Raw genomic sequence first — 21,243 nt, 5'->3', positions numbered from 1 at the left:
CATGTAGGTGATGATCTGAGTAATTTACTTATATGTTAGAACAGAGAGGGAGGAAAACTTATCTAGTTGTTAAGATGTTTAGAAGGAGGATCTTCAAAGTGTGTCTATCATTTCCTTTTTTTTCTTAATTTCTCTACTATTTAATCTTCACTGGTTTTCTTTGGTCATTTTTTCAGTAAAAACGTTTACTTTTTACTAATGCTTCACATAGATTACCAGACTTTTAAGTAAGGAATACTTTACATTCTGAGAATTCTACAGTCTCTTATTCATAATAGTTTTATACACAATCAACACTTTATTATCCACTTCCAGTGGATAATACAGAATTAATTTTTATTTCATGTTGAAACATATTATGTTTCTTTTCCAGAAAATTCATTGACTTTTGGTGTTTAATGAGATATTAATAAAACAAGGCCAAATGTCATTTCACATCCAGGATAAAGCAGTCTATGATTCCACACTTTTTATGTATTACAGATATGACTAATTCAGAAGCAGATTGATCTTGAATAGATATACATTGCACTCCACTTTTACAAAAATAGATCAGTTTCTTTTTCCTTTTTTCTTTTTTCCTTATTTTTTCCTTTGAAAAATATTCATGGAGTCCCAGGTATTGCATGGGTATTATAATAGATGTCATAGATAAGGAGGTAAACAAGAAGAGCAGACACATTCCTTGTTCTCATGGACCATAACATCTAGAGACATGGCTAGTTATTAAAGAAATCCCAATTGTCAACATAATATAAAAAAGTATAAGGAATAATATATTAATCTATGAGTCTGGCTTTCTGAGGAAATGACAGCCCTAGGACCTAAAATATAATAAGGATAAAGCCAGATGTCAAGGAGATTTGGGGAAATGAGTACATTCCAAGCTGAAATTTGGTGTAGTGGTCAGGGTAAGATCATGAACAGTCATGGACTGTTTGGTCCTTCCCCTGAACCCAAATCTGTAGATGCCACAAAGTTAAAAAAGGAATTTGATGGATCCCAAAATCTAAATCAAAGACTATAAAAAGCCCTCGGAGAACCAGAACATAGGTCAGTTCCCACAGAACCTACAGGAAAGCTTTCTAGCTCTGTACTTTTCACATTATGTTGGCCAACTAAGTGCCTACTCTTCCCTACCAAGTTCAAGAAGTGGACAGAAAATGAAAGCTCCCATCCAGGGCCTGCCACGAGTGGCAGTTCATCTGGGCCTTGCTGGTGCCAGGTGGTAGGAAGTAGAGAATAACCACCTAGTGCTGAAAAACTAAGTAGCTTCCCATCATTGAATTCCCACTGGATAACTACAAGAAGAGGCAGCCCCCAGAAAAACAAACAAACAAACAAAAAAAAACATTAGCCTTTGTGGCTATTCATTTTCACCAAAAGGTGTGTCAGCTGCAATCTAAGTCAACATCCCTCCCTTCAGGTACACATCACCAGCGAGAAAGATGCTGGTCCCACCATTCTGAACATGCAGGAAAAAACAAAAACAAAAAAAAACAGACATCTGAGGAGTGCATACAAGCTCTATGAAAGAAAAACTCTATACATAAGAAAGCAAAATTAATGGACCAGATTAAAATGTGCAAAATATCTTTATCGAGAATAAAGAAACAATATTATAAACATCAAGCAGTTAAGGTCATTAGAGATACTAAGCATGAAAAATATAATATTGAAATAAAGGACTTAATTTCTTAGATTGAGAAAACAAAACATCAAAAATGATTTCAGAAAAGTTCACAACTGACTCCTTTGATTAATACTGAGATTCCTATACAAAGTGAAACAATTTTTCCTCTCTAATCATTGAATATATATTTTAAAATTCCTCATAGCTTTCTTTATTACTTGTCCTTTAGCAGAAGTAAAACAATCAGGTAATTCTCTGTAAAAAAAAAATCACTTTTTCACAAATAACACAAATATTATATAAATACGTAACTATTGCATAAACTTGAGGACAGAGTACCGAGAAGAAAAAGTGAACATCTCTTCAACATCACTCTCACCACAGTTTGCTTTTCTTTCTCTTGAACAGAAATAGGATATCATCTTTTTCATATAAAATATATTTTTTGAATAATGTAATATGTGCATATATATATTGCCATGACCTTATTTATAACTCATTTACTCTTTTTTAGTCAAGTCTTTTTTAGTCAAGTTTTGTCTTGATCTTCTACTTTATTTCAAAAGTATACATAGTTACATGCTCATAAAAAAATCAACACACAAGTGTATATAGAGCAAAGCCAAAAGCCCCTTTACCCTTTTATCCATTTATACATACACACATGAAAAAATATTTTATGTATTCCCAATGTTGTGGATTCAAAGCCTGGGGGAAAAAAAAGATAGAAAAAGAGGCTTCTACTCAGATAGGTAATGAGAGAGGACTACATTGGTTTCCATTCCACACTGGTGTATAGATTTAAACTCTTGTGTTGTAGTTTAAACACAAATGGAATCAGACTATATGACACCACAGTTTATGTTTTCACCAGATAATCTTTCTTGGCAACCATCTCAAGTTAGCATTTGGAACTAACTTATAGTATTGATGAATGAGAACTCTCAGTATTACCATTGCAGCCTAGATAGCATCTAGGTCTTTTACCAGAACTATTTGGAATTCTATTAGGTTGAACCTTACTCCAAAGATAAAACCACATGTTCACCATCAAGAGTTTTCAGAATAAACAGTGGTAATACACAAACGTCTGTCTGGGACAAACAGTAGCAAACTATAGACAGTATTTGAGTTTTCCTTTCATTGCAGTTTATGCAGTTTAGTAATATTGCATATGCATCCCATCTTCTGGGCGGTTCTGTGTCTTTCCAAAAATTGCACTTTAAAAACTAGAATGAATTGTGATAAACATCAAGTAATTATTAGAAAATAATTTCCACAAAAAAATTAGAAGAACATACTTAGGGAGTTTTCACAAATAGAAGGGACACATAGTCATAGTTACAACTTAATTTTATAGTCACTGCAATTCAGAAGTAGTCTCTTTTCTTCACATTGTGTTCATTAAAATAGCCCAACTTTTCTTTTGTGGTTATGTCACTAGTTTAGTTTAACTATATTAATAATAATTTATTGGTTAGTAGTAAAAATAAAATACTATCTTTTTCAGAATTTTTACTATTATACTCATTATACAATGATGATATTATGTTCATGACATTTTATAGAATTACTGGGAAAATTAGAGATATAAAGTTACTTGGTTCTCCAAACAGGTCTGTATTCTCCTTTTTAATACTGGATACTAAACAAGCTAACATTTGTATTAGGCTTATTCAATATCATCTTGTTTAAAAAATCAAAAATTTTACAGAATCTTTTTCAATTATTATTTTTCTTCAATGACTTTATATTTGAAGAAATGAGAACAAAGAGAAGAAGAGCAAAAAAATACAAAGTTAGAGAGCAATAGGGAGTTTTACATATAGTTTAGTGAATAAAGTATGGTAAAAAATAAGAGTGCTAACAACTCACAAATGATTAAATAAACAGCAGTTAATCAAAGCTTCATGTTGCCCTTATTTAAAACAAAATAATTTTCCCTCCCTCCAGTTCCAATTGTACACTTTTGTGTTGTCTCTGCTGTTAAATCTAGATCCTTATGGAGAGAGCGATCTTAGTTCTCTTTGTCTCCCCACAAAAGGATACACAGGATACCTCTGTAAGTGTTCAACACCTTACTTGTTGAATTAATGGAATAAGACATTCACAATTTTTCATGACCACTATCTTCAGGCTGGGACAAGAGAACAATCACAATTTTATTTTGCAACATTCCTCTCCAGGGGTAGTGAAAATTTCCTTTAATCTTTTGTGCATATCATGGCCCAGCTGACTTAAATCCATCCTCATCCTATCATTTGGAGCACCAATGTCTCTGTTTTAGGATCTCAGAAAACACACACACACACACTAATTCTGACTTTTCTCCTTTAAGTCAAGCTTGCCTTCGGAATATTTTGTAGTTATAGTAATACCCTTAAAAAAATATCATTTTTGGTTTTGAAGATGGTGCCCAGGAATAAAATCCAAGTGGAAGTGGAAAGGTGATGAAGAAGAGTGTTGGCAAGAAGTTGCCTCTGATGACAGTTGTCTCTTCAAATCCTCATGAAACTCTCCCCTTCCCGTGATTCAGTAATGTGATCCAATAAATGCCTCTTTGTCAAAGCTAGTTTGTATGGGACTTAGGTCACTTGGATTCAAAGAGGTCTTGAGTAATAAAGCAGTGCCTTAGGTGATCTTCTCTGCTCCTGTGTAATATCCCATTACCCACTCACCTCTCAGCTCCTAAGAAAGTACTCTGTGATGAGGACTGGTTTCTGACTCCACCCTCACCTCTGGGAATGGGCCCAGAATATTGTAAGCTGATCAGTACATCCCACCCCCTTGACTATAGTGATTGCTTCAGAGATAAGCTTATGATCCTGAGTTGATATGAGTCAGACTCAGGACTTTTGCTCAACTTTGGGAGCAATAAGATTTCCGGTGATGTGACTTGACCTCTGATCAAGCCAGTCTGAAGCCCGGCCCACTATCTAGGTTAGAATCCCAATCCTGCTACTCAACGTTACTGTGCCTCAGTTTCTGCTTCTCTAAAATGGAGATATAACAGTCTTCAGAAAAGTTTTGCAAGGATTAATGAATTAATACATGCAAAGCAATTAGACCAGTGCCTGACATGTACTTAATGTCCAATAAATGCTACCTATTTACTATTATTAATCCTTAGATGGTCAAATAAATACTCTTATTTGAGCCAGTTTGTGTTGGAATTCCTGTCTCACATAATCAATCAAACAAACAAAAACCCTAAATTGTATGGATCGCACAGAGAAGATTTCTTCTTCCATCTAAGACTGCAAGCATATATCCATCATGTCATGCTACCCAGAGGAAGGGCATGGCTCAGTTAAGAAAGAAGCAGAGTACAGCCATGTGTAATACATCTATCGTGTTCTGCATGGAGCTCTACTCCCTCCCCACATAACGGCCAGAGCTGTTCATTGGTCAGTAGCTCTCAAATTGCCCAGAGGTCCTGTTAAAATACAGTGACCTTGCACTCTGGAGCATTGATTCAGCAAGTCTACCTATATTTTTGCATTTCTAACAAGTTCACAGGTGATGCAGATGCTGCTAGCACCCAGAACACACTTTAAGAACCACTGTTCTAAACATGGAATCCTACCTGGGGAGTATGATAGGGGCATAAAGATGCCTGCTTCCTCTGACTTTCTAGGTAAACCATAGAGTAGCTTCCTGAGGATGAAAAGATTGGCTGATTTAATAGCCCTTCCAGATCCTCGTGTATCAGATTTGCTCTGTTAGCATTTTGTTAAACCATTTTTTCTGGTTCTTCCTACTCATGTATGTCTTCCTTAAAGCAAATATTAAATCACTAAAACAAGTACATCTGCCCTTATAGTCCATGGAGTGAGTAGAGGTCCTGAAAGCTGTTGAGGTAGAGTAGGAAAATGATTGGGTAAAACAAGTTATATACTTGGATGGAAATGCACCATAACAAAGTCAAAATCGATCTATGTATATATACCAAACATGGAAGAAAACTATTAAGTATGTTAAGATTTAGTTTCTGGCTTTTGTGAGTGACATTTATTTCCTTGCCAATTACTGCACAAGTGATATTTACAAAAGTTATACAAGTTATTCAGATATTTTAAGGGAGTGCTAGTGAGAGAATGTTTTGAAAACTTATAAAAATGAGCAGCAGTTTATAAATCATAGAAAAATGTAGATAATGTTTCAAACACATTAATTTGAGATACTTGTGTTACTTAAATATCCTCATATTTTCTAACATTCCCTTTAGGATCCATAAATTGGAAATCCACAGACCCGCTGCAAAATTTTAAAAATAATGAAAGGCACCAGTCTGTAGAAATCACACTGACTTAATAAACATCTTCTATTGATCTTCTCCTAAAACATTTAAGTAGAAATCATTTTTAGTTTTAGCTATTCATTTTTTTAATTATTTGAATGCAAAGAATCACTAAAACCAAGCCATCTCTTTATCATCTTCTTTATTTATTTGTTTTGGGTAATCTTCAGAATTACCCAGTCTTCAGACTTCAGGATATCCAGACAAATTCTCTTTAACTTAGTTGAAAGAAGGAAAGAAGGAAGGAAGGGACAGAGACAGAGAGAGAGGAGGAGAGAGATAGGGAGGGAGGAGGAGATGCCATGCTAAAACCTTGAGACATGATTTATCCTCATAGAAAAATTTAATTAATGGCTTAGTGAATCTACCCTAAATTTATGAGTTCATTTAAATATAGAATAAGGCTAAGTGGAGTGGTACAAAAAACACCATTATGACAAATAACAGAAAATTTATCTTGATATTATGCCCAACACATACTCATTCAGATTGAGAGCTCTTATAAAAGCAAAATGGATCCAGAGAGAGAAGGTTGAATAAAGGAGTAGAAAACTAGATGTTGGCATTTTCCCAGAATTCTTATTCCCATGCATTGGCTGCTGCCATCACTAGATAGAAGTGAGAATATAACACTTAAGAGCTTTCTTTTTCTTGCTAAAACCAAAATAAGATTTCAAGCTATATGATAAAGGAGTTTTGGGGTTTGGGGAAAAGTTTGATTGTCTTAGTGCATTCATTCTATGTGCATGTTGCAAAAGACTTAGCCTAAATAATATTTTGAAGTATCATCAGACAATAACTTGTCTGGAATAAAACTCAATAGGTTTTGTATATCCCTGTAAAAACTAACAGAATACTTATGTGAAATAAAAACAGACTTATTTACAATAATTCCAAGAATAATGTAATACACAACCAAAGAAAAGGTGAGGTTGAAGGAACACATAGGGTCCACAACATGAAGGACTTTACCTACAGGCACTTGGAAGCTATGCCAGGGCTTAAATGGGGACATATCCCAGTTTGTGTTTTTTAAAAATCTACTTTGGCTGCTGAACAGAGAATGCCTTTTTTTGGAGCAAAAGTAGATGGGAAACCAGGTCTATGGGGGGAGGGGGGAGTGACTGGGTGGTGGGGAATGAGGTGGGCACTTGACAGGATGAGCACTGGGTGTTATTCTGTATGTTGACAAATTGAACACCAATAAAAAATAAATTTATTAAAAAAAAACAGCTCTAATCTAGGTGAGTGGAGATGGGGAATTGGATGTACGTAAAGTGCTTAGCACAGGTTCTTGTGCAAATGCTCATTAAAATGGTTAACACAATCCCATATTTATATTTAAATGTTTCATAATTTTCCTTTGAATCTTGTCTCTCCTATACGTCAAATCCAGATATAGCCAGTTATCACGTCAAATCCAGATATAAGCTAGTTAAAGGCCTTCTGCTATTTAGGTTCACTTTATTTTTCCCAATTCGAAGAAAAATCATTCCAGGACTTTGTGATTAAGCAGAGAAAGTAGAAGCCATCAGGCCATAAATTCCTTGCCTTTCAAACACCAAATCTTCACATTTGCTTCACATCCACACTAATTCTTTCCTTCTGGCAAACTCGCAGGAGGCATTTCTCCTGCCCAAGGTTAACCATTACCTCAACTCTAGATTCATCCCCTCCAGCCTTCCTGAACCACCTACCTCTCCATTTCCATTGATCACTGCTCAACCATTGTTTATCTACCTACCCCTCTCCCAGCACTCAGGAGTCTGAAAAGAATTCCCAACTTTCTTCTTCTTCACTTCAAAGTTTCAGAAGCTCTGAAATTTGTGGTCTCCTTTTCCTTACACTTGGGGTCTCCATTCCCTTACATCCCCCTCTTTCTTCAGCCTCAGAGAATTTAACTTTTGGCAGGAACTATTCTTGCCAAGATCACCAATAACCTTTTTGCTACCCAAGAAAATGGGTTCTTCTCAGTCCTTCTTTTACTTGGGTTCCCAGATACCTTTACTACTATGGAGCAATCTTCCACTCTTTAAATGCTCTTTGCTTGAATTCCATGAAATTTCTCTGTTCATTCCCACAGGAAAATTCTTCCTGACCTCATGAACTATGTTAGGCCCCTTAAATTCTTCCAGGAAAGGATGTAAAATGAGAGTTTTAGCCAAATCCCTAAAAAGATTCCAAAGTGAGGTGTCAAACCAAGACAGAAACTTTCAGAGAAAAATATCCAAATCAGTTTAATGACTCTTCAACCTCCTATTCATATAGAAAGAAAGAATTTTTAAGGATTATTTCCTGAGAATAGCTGGGTTGTGAGCTCAATGTCCACCAGCAGAGAAGGACTCTCCATCTGCACCTCAAGCCTACTGAAAGGGACTTCAAAGAAACCTTTAAAAGGGCTCACCACTTGTCACCTCCAGTTAGGGAAGCATAAGAAACTGGCATCTGGCATGCTGTCCAAAAAATTGAAGAAGGATGAGAGATGGTCCCCCTATTAAGAGATGAGCTGAAGGAGAGAGAGCTGCCTTGAAATCAGCCCACACTCTTAGAATCCATAAAGGTAAAGGCTGTGTAAGGGTCCTCAAATCCAGTTGTGGGTTATGCATAACAGAAAGCAGATGTGGAGTTGATTTAGATCCTGCCTAACAGAGTCATCTTGAGGAGGGGTTTAGGAGTAGGGGGCTGGGAAGAGGTTCTTAGTGGAGATAAGCTAAAGTATCCCAAGATTCTACATACAACCTGCAAGAGAATATAGGTAAGAAACCCTAGTAAGGACACACAGAGCACCCTCAAAAGAGTTAGAGATGTGCCTTAGAGATGGACCAAGCAGGCCCAAAGACAAGTCACTTTAGGATAATCTTAGTCAAATAAAAAATTTTATTTTCCCCTTCCTTCCCCTGCTGCCTTATGCCTCCATCCTTCCCCCGCAGAAGAGTCAGAAAGAGCAACTAGCAAAAGGGTAAGGAGATGAATGACAGAGAAAAAGGCAACTACACCTCTCCCCCTGTAGAAGCCTAAACAGAAGAAGGGGATAGCTTGTACATTGAATGGACTTGGACATTTTGACTATTACGAAGGACAAGCACTGTCATTTCTGATTTAGAAAGTACTTGCAACTTAAAGCCACCATAAGAGAAAAATGACACTACTAGAGTTTTCATAGCAGCAGCAGATCACCTCACACCAAATTTTAAAGGGGTCATGAGAAATGGCATAAAGGTATGCTGTCTCTATACTCATTTTCCCAATGTGCTTAACGTGCCAATTGCACTCCTATAAAACTTTATATTTGTACATTTCATCACAGTTATAACTACTTATTGACGTCATTATTCCATGACTGCTATCTTGTAGTTCTATACCTAAACTGAGAGTTCAGGATACCATTTTCTGTTAGTCTTCCAATTTCATACTATTTTCCAGACATGTCATAGCCAGTATCTTCTCTCAACTTCTGCTCCTCCTAATGTTCCCATCTGTAACATCTCTACTTCTTTAATTCACTAAGCTAAAAAACTTAAATTCTACCCAGCTTTAAAGTCCGTATCATATCCTTCTTTCTCCATGCATTCTCTCTCATAGTTTCATGCCCCACTGGCTTCTTGAAATTTCTCTAATATTTTCATGTTCACCTTTCACATTTGTGAGTATTGATTTATCTTCCCAAAAGTATTATACTATCTTTTTGAGTACAGGCCAACTGTTAAATTATTTTCACCATCTAGTGCAGGTAAGAACATCATTGGTTTCAGGGCAGCTGGGTGATGCAGTAGGTTAAGCAGCCTACTCTTGGTTTTGGCTCAGGTCATCATCTCAGGGTCATGAGATGGAGCCTCACAATGGGCTCTGTGCTTAGTGCAGAGTCTGCTTAAGATCCTCTTTCCCTCTCCCTCGGCCCCTCTCCTTACCCTGCTCACTCTCTATCTCTCTCTCAAATAAATAAATAAACCTTTAAAAAATATTTTTTCCCCAAAAGAACATTTTTAAGAGTCTACCAAAGTAGGGATCCCTGGGTGGCGCAGCGGTTTGGCGCCTGCCTTTGGCCCAGGGCGCGATCCTGGAGACCCGGGATCGAATCCCACGTCGGGCTCTCGATGCATGGAGCCTGCTTCTCCCTCTGCCTGTGTCTCTGCCTCTCTCTCTCTCTCACTGTGTGCCTATCATAAATAAATAAAAATTAAAAAAAAAAAAAAAAGAGTCTACCAAAGTAGCACTAAACATGGATTAAAAAATATGTATGGGTTTTGACAAATCTGCACAGTATCTTATAGATAGGATAGAACCAGTCAATGGTGTTACAAATGTGCATTTTAGGGCAGCCCAGGTGGCTCAGCAGTTTAGCGCCGCCTTCAGCCCAGGCGTGATCCTGGAGACCCAGGATCGAGTCCCACAACGGGCTCCCTGCATGGAGCCTGCTTCTCCCTCTGCCTGTGTCTCTGCCTCTCTCTCTCTGTGTGTCTCTCATGAATAAATAAAATCTTTTTAAAAATGTGCATTTTATTTTATGAGGCTTATTTTATTTTATTTCATTTTATTCTATTTTTTAAAAGATTTTATTTAAATCTTTTTTAAATGAGCCAAAGGCAGATGCTCAACCACTGAGCTACCCAGACGTCCCTATTCTATTCATTCTATTCTATTCTATTCTATTCTATTCTATTCTATTCTATTCTATTTTCTATTCTCTATTCTATTCTATTCTATTGGAAAATAAGTCCAAATAACAGTGTGCAGCACTTAAATTCTGTAGGATTTATTGTCCAGTTGTTTCATAGCTTCTGGGTCTATGAGTTCATTCAGTTTTCAAACTCTCATTAGAAAGCAAAGTGCATGGGGCTCCTGGATAGCTCAGCTGGTTAAGCATCTGACTCTTGATTTCAGCTCAGATCATGATCTCAGGGTCATGTTCTCAGGGTTGTGAGATGGAGCCTTGCACCAGGCTCTGCATTCAGCAGGGAGTCGGCTTGAGACTCTCTCCCTCTCCCTTTGCCCGCCCCCCGCTCACTCTCTCACTCTCTAAAATAATTAAATAAATCTTAAAAAAAAAAAAAGAAAAAAAGTATTTAGAAAGTACTTGGAACAAAATTTTTTACTTACCTTTCCTGACAATTGTTCATGCTGTCTTCCTCCATTTTTCTTCTCTTTGTTATTTATCATAGTTAAAAGTTGTTCTTTTTAACCAACTGTGGTTTTACATATGTAACACCAACAATAAATGTATAAAAAAGAATGGTTTGAAGAAAATGTGCTGAAATGCTAAGAATGGTTGTGTGGCTGTATATTGCAACTATGAGCATTTTGTTCTTTTTGTTTATTCTTGGTAAATGTTCATTAATGAGCATATATACATGTATAATAAGATAATCATTAGGAGTCAACTTTATGAAATGTATACTATTCCCTTTCCTTTTACTGGACTTAAAACCTAAACAAATCCTAGCCTTCTTTTTATTTTACTATTGTTGTGAACATACATAAAAGTATGTCAAAGGGGACCTGGGAAACATTATTTCAGGACATAGCTAATTGTATTCATGGTACTTAAAAAGATTATTTTTGAAAATTTCCAGTAATGTTTTATTCCTTTGATGAGCAAAACAGAGCTGAGCCAAACCATTTTTTAATCAAGCATGTTCAAGAGACAACCTGCCCACATGGTGATAACATCAAAAGTAAGTATTTCAGTTGCTTAAATGCATTTAAAAATCTTTTTGGACATCTCTAAAACTATTTCCATCAGTGAAAATACAAAAGTATTGTATCTGGCCCATGTCCATAGTTGTTTATTTTAAGTTTGGTGTATTGTATTGTGTTTTCATCTCAACTTAAAAGGTCAGATAAATATTAAATTCTTTATACTGTTAAAGAGACATAAAGCTAACTTTGTTTTTTGAGACAATCACAAAGCATTAACATAACATGAGTAGTTGAATATCTGATGCTTCTTTCCAATGTGTTACTGTTGTATTATTTTATTGACTTTCAAAGTTTTCCTGGTAAAATTTCTAAAAGCTAATCCTACATTTTTGGCTATGTCTTTTACCTCTCTCTGTTTTGTTTTTATTTCTTTTTTCTTTTCTTTTTTTTTTTTTCTCCATTAAATTTCTATCTCTTTGAAGCCACTACCTACTTTAAAGTTTAGCCTGGGGTAGCATTTTGTTTTGTAAGCCAAGAACTAATCTGGGAGAGATAATCAAAATTATATGAGAATGTGAAGGATTCTTCATTTTAGCAGAAATATTCCATGCATAGAAATCTTACCACTCACAGTTTTTTTGTTTATCTAAGTATGGAAAAATATATTCTAACTCCTGCCTCCTTTCTCTCACGAAGCTCTTCACAGTGAGGAGAAAAGCATGCACTATACATAAATTCTAAAAATGCACTAGAATTAGGACCTAAAAAGCAAAATTTTTGAAGATTAAAACACTTGGGCTAACAAAACGCAATGAGAACTACAAAGAAAAGTAACAGAATATTCAAAGGCATTCTTTGAAATATTTAAGAAGTCACATTTTCACTAATTGCAGTAACAGGATAATTAGTGGTGAGATACGATCTTTAAAATGTTTAGTTTTCACGTTTTCCTATAATAATAACATAATAACAATAGTAAGGCCAATGAACTAAAATATTTTACCATCTTACGCTAATGAAAATTATCTATGCATTTTAACATTCATTAATTTAACAAATATTTCCCAAGTGCCTCCTATATCTGAGGTTGCTGAGCTGAGCACTGAGGATACAGTAATGACTGACATGTGGCCTCTACTCTTGGTAAAATTTCAGGAAGACAAGCAAACCAGTAATTTCAATGTAATATGGTAAATGTTGTAGTGGTATTAAAGTTATATATGGCAATGAAACCTTTCCTGGTTTTAAAGGTTTGGGAAAGGTGTTTAGGAGAAAGTAGCAGACAAATTGAGACCACCTTTCTGTAAAAAAAAAAAAAAAAAGAGAGAGAGAAAGCATTTATTTAGCAGTAAGCAGTAATCCTATATTGAGACAATATTTATTTTGTCAACAAATAGGTGAAATAGGTATAAATAATGTAGCATTTAAGGTATGTAAAGAGAAAAGACTAAGAAATAGACAATATTAAGAGGGAATTGAAAAAGATGAAGAAGAAAGAAAAGTATTTAAAATTGGATGGTTAAGTAAAGAAAACTCCTCTTAGTTCTTCATTTAACAAAACCCTCCAATAATCAAAGAGGACGAGAAACAGAAGCGCAAATTCCATCTTCACTGAAAGAAAGAAACAGAAGACATCTGCAACCTCATCCATAACAGATTATAAACTTAGAAAGCAGATGAAGAAATTGAATATAACTTAGCAGAAGGGAAAGAGTTCAAATCCATGTACTTATAACAAGGAATCCTGTTGCAAAATAATCTGGTTTGTTGTTCAGATCTCCTGAAAGTCTCAGTAATTGGAGATGCCAGGTATCTTTGAAGGTGGACATGTCAAGGCCTTTAAATCTCCAAAAGAAGCAATAAAACTCTCAGTTTGTCCCTCTCTTTGCTTTTAAGCAACCACCCTTCAAGTACACTAAGGAAATGAATTTTTTTCCCCAAGAGAAATTGAACCTGAATTGTTTCAGACTTGGAATACAAGACCTGGAGTAAATCTGGAATACGGTATTAGACTTAATTTCTGGGTGATGATATGGAGAGGGTAGGATAGAATTTAGCAAAAATCTCCATACTCAGTTGTGAGCTAAACAGCTCCTGCATATATCCAGCCCCCAAAAGCCAGCTATTAGACTTACAACTTCAAAGCAGGAGCCTAGAAGATCTTCCTCTAAAAACACTGAACCCCCAACAAAAATGACATAGGTCCACCAGTCCCATGGAAAAATATGCCCCAATACAAAAAGCTTCCAACCCCTCTATTAATGCTTCATTTTGAATATATCTTGATCTGCAGAGAATGTTAAGGAACAGTCTGAAACATGAAAGACAATAACCAAACAAACTATAAAATATACTTCAGAGAATCCTAACATGATACAGGAAAAAAAAAATATGTTGAAGGAACCATGATTCATACTCTCAAAAGATGAGATGATTTTACTTCTGAGAAATAATGTTAAGATTCTATAAAAATAGGAATAATCAGAAAACAAAAGAAAAAAGTGTTCTTGAAATTTTAAAATAATATCCAAACAAAATATTCAATAAATGGGTTAGAACATAAAGTCAAGAAAATCTCCTAGGAAATAGAATTTAAAAGCCAAAAATAATGGTAAATAGAAAAACAGAAAAAGAATATTGGAAAATTGATCCAAGATGTCCTACATTTGACAAATACCTATTCCAAAAAGAATTAATAAAGAAGAAAATGAGGAGAAAACTTTTCCTCCCTGAAAAGTAAAAGATGAAGAGGAATATTTCCCAGAATGAGGAAAATAATATCTATCTAGCCAATTGAGTATTCAATAAATTAACAAGGGCAGAGGGACTTATACCAGCTCTTTTATTATGAAATCTCAAAAAAAAAAAAGTTGAAAAAAAATCCTAACAGCTTCCAGATTTTTTAAAAATAAAATTACATAAAAATACTGGGAATGGACTTCTCAACTACAAAATTAAATGCTGGAAGACAAAGACCATGCCTTTAAGATTCTTTGTGAAAAGTATTCTTAATACTAAATTCCATAGCCAACCAAAATATCAGTCAAGTAAAATAAGGTTAAAAAAAAAGAGAAACTTTACAAATATTCAAAGACTCAAAAAAAAATACTACTTTTTTTATGCTTTTTCAAGAAGTTACTGGAGAAATTTCTCATCTAAAATGTGTGATTATGCAAAGAAGAAAAAAATCATGAGTCCTAAGAAATTGAGGTCAAACAGAAATATTAGAAATGCATTCCACAGTCAAGGGCAAGCCTAGATAGCAATTGGTTCATATTAGAGAGGGATGGATGGTTTCAAGAGAAAAATCTCCCATTAAAAAAGTAAATGAAAGATTATTTGATAGATTTTAAATTGTATAAAAACTATTGAGAAACTTTGCAGAACTACTGGAAAGGGTAGAAAACTTAACTCCTGGTTCAAAGAAACCAAATAAATGAAAAATATAAAGCAATGATTAACTCCAGGAAAAATCTTAAAGTGCAGATAAAGAGCCTACATCCATGCCATTTAGCTTAGCAATGAAAAAGCTTTACCTAGTCATATTAATAATTTGAATTATGGATTTTAAAAATTGAGTTATAACTATACTGGATTGATATGGGGATGATAAGGGGAATGTAAAAGAATTAAAAGTTCTATCTACTTTAAGAGAAAGAACATATAAAATCTCTAAAACAAATGCATCAAGAACCATCAATGCTTTGACAGTATTTAGGAATATGTAAGCAAACACCACAAAATAGTTTAAAAGTTCAAAATAGTTGCCTTTAAGTAGTAGTAAGAGCAAGGAAACTACGAAAGGAAGGGATGTCTGGCTTTGTCTGTTAAAACTTTAAAAAACTATGTGAATGTGTTACTTGGATAATATAAAAAAAAGTTCCATATAATAAAAATGTTAAAAGATATTTAATATGGTTGACCATATAGCTCTACACAGAAAACAGAGAACAACACAGCTAACCCTCCTATTTCCTAGGTCCCTGCACTGCACTGCTGGCCTTTCAACCAGTACATCATCTGTTGGTGAATCACCTGCAACTTAATTTCATAAACACATTTTCTCATTGAGTCTCCAATCTCAACACAGGCATAAATCCAAATTGTTCAAGAGTCTCAATCTGGGAAACGTTGACAGAAGTCTCAGGATATTTCTATAAGATATTTACAAGTAAAACAAGGAGGAAACATATGTCCATTTCTTTGGAGGGTATTACATAACACGTGCCTTTCTGGTATATTTATAAATGATGAACCATCTACAAGACTGTTCATTTTTCTTATCAGAGATATTCCTACACTGCCAAGGGATCTCCTGATCAACCTGACGAACAAAATACTCCAAATATTTTGTATTTATTTCCAGTTAAGTAGACTTTTAAAAGTTAGTATGTGCCAGGATGCCTGGGTGGCTCAGTCAGTTAAATGTCTGATTTCTACTTAGGTCATGATCTCAAGGTCATGGGATCAAGCCACACATAGGCTCTGCACTTAGTAGGGAGGTTCTCCCTCTCTCCCTCTCCCTCTGCATTCCCCCCACTCTGGCTCATGCTGTCTCCAAAATAATAAATAAATCTTTTTTTTTAAGTTTCTTTTAATTAAAAAAAAAAGTAATGTGCCAAAACTCCAGTAAATTGATTACACATATTATTTCCTTTAATCACTATAATCTTGTGAGATAAACTTTCTATCAACACCAAAGACTCAAAGGTTGTATGAACATCCATGGTCACACAATGAGCATGGAATACAGCCTGGTCATTCTGCACTTACTCGGAAAATGAAAGAAATTTGTTTCTAGTCAATATTTAATGTTATAAGGTCTCCAAATATTTGTTGAGTAATCTAGATCTGTGCTTTAATGTCAACAGAGATTAAATGTTCCTTTTACTTGGAAAATTTATTAAATCCGATTTGATACATTTAATCTGTTTATGCCTCTGCTTACCAACACAAATCTAAAGATGCAAGAAAATGGCTAAAGGAATATGCACTTTAATAGAGTTCAAAACTAGTTTCTATATGCTAAAGTATGTAGAGGAACATAGAGTGACATCTGCAACTTACTGTGAAATGCATCCAAAAAATCAGATGGATTTGTGAAAAATACAAAAAAAAAAAAAGACAGATGGCTAAATACATGAAAAACAAGTATAGTAAAATGCTGGTTGTAGAAGATATATGTTTGCTGTAAAATTGTTTCAGCTTTTCTATTTTCTATTTGAAAACTGTCATGATAAAACATTGGAGGAAAACAACTAAATCATTTGGATCACACTAATAGAAATGTAATGAGAGCTACAAATCGGAGTCAGAAATGTGATTTCACATTTCCTGTAGGCACACTAAAAAATGAGAAAAAGAAACAGGTAAAATTAAGGTTAATGATATATTTTATTTAACTCAATGCATTCAAATATTATTTTCAACATGTAATCAATAAAACATTATTAATGAGAAAATTTATTTTTTTTCTTAATAAGACTTCAAAATCTAGTGTATATTTTCCACTTAAAGCACATCTGAAGTCTGGCTAACCACATTTCACATGCTAAATAGCTACATGTGACTGCTGGCTATTTTATTGCTAGTGCTTATCTCCATATAAATACACTTGCTACCATGTTCATAAATTTAGGTGAAACAGCCACATAAAGCAAATATAGTAAAAGAAAAATAATTTCAAAGAGCATTATAATGTAATAAATTATGACCACTTTACAGGAAATCTCTTGGCTAAAAAAATATTTACCTAAAAGTTTTATATATTTCAAAATATATATTCTAATAAGATTCTTCTGCTTATTCTTGAGAGTATGATATAATCTGTTTGACAAGTGACTATGGAATAAAGACTTTTTTTAAGATTTTATTTATTTATTTGACAGAGAGATGAGAGAGAGAGAGAGAGAGAGAGAGCACAGCAGGGGAGCAAGGGAGAAGCAGGTGCTGAAGGCAGACGCTTAACTCACTGAACCACCCAAGTGCCCCGGGAATAAGGACTTTTAAATCACAATTTTAAAAACTAAAGTTCTTGCCTCCCTCTACTCATCTTTACTCTTCCACAGTTGCATACATAATAGTGCATACCAGAAACAAAACCAAAAAAAAAAAACACCTTTTTTTCAAACCTTAAATATTTTGCCAGATTTGTGGCCGTTTTCTCAGCATTTTCTTGGTTTTTCTCTTTTAAACCTCTGCTATGATAATATACTTATTTTTTTATGATAATATACTTCTTAATGCTAATTAACATTCAGTACACCTTGGAAATAAAAGTAGAAAGACAAATACTGACATTGTATTAATGATACCCTTTTCTCTATTGTTTTAAGACCAGTAGTCTTCAGGCAAAGTTGGAATTTCTAAGCTTAGAAATAACCGATCATTTTATAAATGTCTTATTTAAGGTCTGTTTGGTCTTTAGTTGTTCCTTCTTTTCTAGTAGAATACATATTGCTATTTGCTTAAAATTCCTATTGGAGTAGATAACATATAAAAGATGTCTCATGCCTTGTAGTTAGCTATACTTATATTTGAGAAGATATTTTTAACAAAATAAAAAAGAGAACGGTTTTCATTGTAGAACTCAAGAGGAGAGATAGATATTTGCTTGTAACTCCTACCAAAACTAATCTTGCAGCTTTGGTTATTGGTGGGGTGTGGGTAAAATAAAGAAGGAGAGAAGAACTGATGCCTTCTTAGGATACTTTTGGTTGAAGTATGTGAATATCAATTTAATCTGACTAACCAATAAATGATTTTATTGGCTCACATAACTAAAAATCCAGAGATAGGATTTAGGCATAGTTTAATTAGGGTTCTAGCAATATTTCTCTGCTTTTCTCTCGGCATTGTTGATGTCAGATTTGTCCTCAAGTTGTCATGCTTTCGATGGACACTAATAGCCATTAGGACAGGTGCTTCATGTTCACATTCTGTGAAAGGTAGAGAGAGCAGTTTTTCACTATACTGCTTTTAAGAGTAAAAAGGATATTTTCCAGAAGTGTCTGGTGACCTTCTCCACATACCTGAATGGTACCTGAATGGCAGGAATCAGATCATTCTGAAATAGTCACTTGGCAAGGGAAGTGGATGGGATTATTCTCACTGGAGCAGACCCATCTCTTGAAATTGAGAATAATTTCCCACACTGAATGACTGTTACTCAATGGATGCTAGGGAGTTAATAAAACATATTTACTAAAAATGCGACTCAGGTCATAGAAATCTAAAAAGACTAATTTTTAACCTATGAAGGATCTTCATTAAAAAAAGCAACTTCTTCCTTAGGAGTCAGTCTATAGAAGAGAAGCAGTAGTTGAGAGTTAATTTACTTCTATTGGTAATTTTAGTTTTTTAGCCTCCAGAGGAAATGGTATTCAGTCTTAATGGTTACAATAAAATCTCTGTCTGAAAAATTAGAAGTCAGATCTGACATGGTAGCCGGTGAGCCCTCAGGAGACACTGCATTCGTGACTCCAAGAAATGGAGAGGCCCACTGCTTATTGAGAGAGAGAGTGTATATAGTTCTGGGGATTGAGGATCTATTGTAGTAAACGATGTAATTATTTCCACTTCTCAGCTAAGTTCTTTGTAAGAAGACTAAACCTCTAACCCACTGAGTCAGGTTTTGTCAGGTAAGTTGCAAAGTATATAGTAACAGAATGTGAGTGTAAATGACATATGTCACATCTGAGCAAAAGCCTTCAGAGGCATTATATAGTTCTGTAAAACCTCTTTTTAATCTCTGCCTGAAAGATGGCATGCTCCAAATAAGGCTTTTTCAACCTTGGTCTCAGAATGAGCAAACACAGATTGTAAAACAGCAGCCAGCCAAATTGAATGAGAAATAAACCTTTGTTGGTATAATCCAGAGATGTAAGGGAGTTTGTGTGCTACTGTAGCATGATTTACAAAAGCTGGGTTTTAATATCAGTTTGGCTACAAGAAAAACATCTGTGATATCTTGGATAAGTCACCAAGCCTCTCAAACATAGTTTTCATCTATAAAATAATAATTAAAAAAAAGACCTTTAGATTTTATCTGTAATGCTTAACAATTTGACTGCTAAACCTAGTCTCTAAAAGTTTTGTCAATTGGTTAAGTTGTAAAATGTAGGTAATAATGATGTATTTTCCTTTTATTAATTACTTAAAGGCATTTATAACTTTCAATCAGCATGAGATAAATCATGCTTTCATAATAAAGTATGAGACTCCTGCCAAAAGAAGCATATTAGCTTACCTAAACTACTCCCATCATAAATCAACAGGTATTTCAGTCTTTTTAATACATAGAAAATAACTAAGTCTCTATCTTTTTAGAACTCCCTGATAGGGTCTAAAATCTTTCTTTTCTAACACATTCTATTTTGTATTATGACTTTGTCTCTCTTTTTTTTTTTTTTTTTACTAATTAGAGTGTATGATTCAATAAATGCTTAATTGTAAGGACAATTAAATTGCTACAGTTCTGGAGATTTTGTTAAGTAGAGACTTTTCTAGCTTTAGCTAACAAAATAAGGAGAAACTGATTTTTTTTTTCAGAAAAACAGGAAACTGTCCTTTTTTCAGTGGATAATCTTTCCTCCTTTGTCGAATATTAGTTGACTGTAGAGTTGAGGGCCCATTTCTGCCAAACTGTGGAAGAAGCCTCGGTGCCCATCGAAAGATGAATGGATAAAGAAGATGTGGTCTATGTATACCATGGAATATTACTCAGCCATTAGAAATGATGAATACCCACCATTTGCTTCGACGTGGCTGGAACTGGAGGGTATTATGCTGAGTGAAGTAAGTCAATCGGAGAAGGACAATCATTGTATGGTTTCACTCGTACAGGGAATATAAAAAATAGTGGGAGGGATTATAGGGGAAAGGAGAGAAAATGAATGGGAAAAATCAGAGAGGGTGACAAAACATGAGAGACTCCTACCTCCGGGAAACAAACAAGGGGTAGTGGAAGGGGATGTGGGCGAGGGGATGGGGTGACTGGGTGATGGGCACTTGACTGGATGAGCACTGGGTGTTATACCATATGTTGGCAAATCGAACTCCAATAAAATATATATGTATATTAAAAAAAAACCCAAACGAATGAATAAAAAAAAAAGGGGGAAACAAAGAACACAACTACAAAATAATTATACCAGAGCACGCACACACACACACACACACACACACGTACCCCTCCACACATCCCAAACTTTTGTTAATGGATCTTCCACTGATCTTGTCCTGTAGTTGTTTTAAGAATCTCTTATATGAGAATACCTATTTATTTCTTTCTACAGTGTTAAAAAAAAAAAGCATTTAATGGAGAGAAAAAAATGGCCTCTGAAAACCAATTCTAAATGAGACATGCACTAAGACTCTTGATTAGGGTGTGCTGGAACCTGTCATATCTGCTCCAACATCAGGCAGTATGAGAGCACCAAGGCCTCGCGGCTGGGCTCTGGAGATTGGGAAGAATGACCACTAATAAATAAGTAATTTATGATTTAAGCAATTTTAAACATTTTCTTTTACTATTGAGGCAAGAATAGATAATTTAAATCCCCTCTTAACATAAGCAGAGGATATTTTACATACAATGTTCCAACTCATTTTATTTATATATATTTAGATATTAAAATATTTTAAACGCTAAAGATGTTGATCAAACTCATTA

At 34.7% G+C, this 21,243-nt stretch overlaps 1 long non-coding RNA gene across 1 annotated transcript in view; it reads left to right on the top strand.

The window, feature by feature from the left end:
• Nucleotides 1-20,509, top strand: part of LOC129500826 (uncharacterized) — a 31,402-nt gene extending 10,893 nt beyond the window's left edge. Inside the window, exons 2-3 of the long non-coding RNA XR_008662606.1 lie at nucleotides 11,504-11,605; nucleotides 20,121-20,509. This is a non-coding gene — a long non-coding RNA (uncharacterized LOC129500826). The remainder of the gene's footprint in view (nucleotides 1-11,503; nucleotides 11,606-20,120) is intronic.
• Nucleotides 20,510-21,243: the final 734 nt, after the last annotated feature.

The sequence above is a fragment of the Nyctereutes procyonoides genome, unplaced genomic scaffold (genome assembly GCF_905146905.1).
Source record: "Nyctereutes procyonoides isolate TBG_1078 unplaced genomic scaffold, NYPRO_anot_genome, whole genome shotgun sequence".
Taxonomy (NCBI): Eukaryota; Metazoa; Chordata; class Mammalia; order Carnivora; family Canidae; genus Nyctereutes; species Nyctereutes procyonoides.
This window is presented reverse-complemented; position numbering and strand designations above follow the sequence as displayed.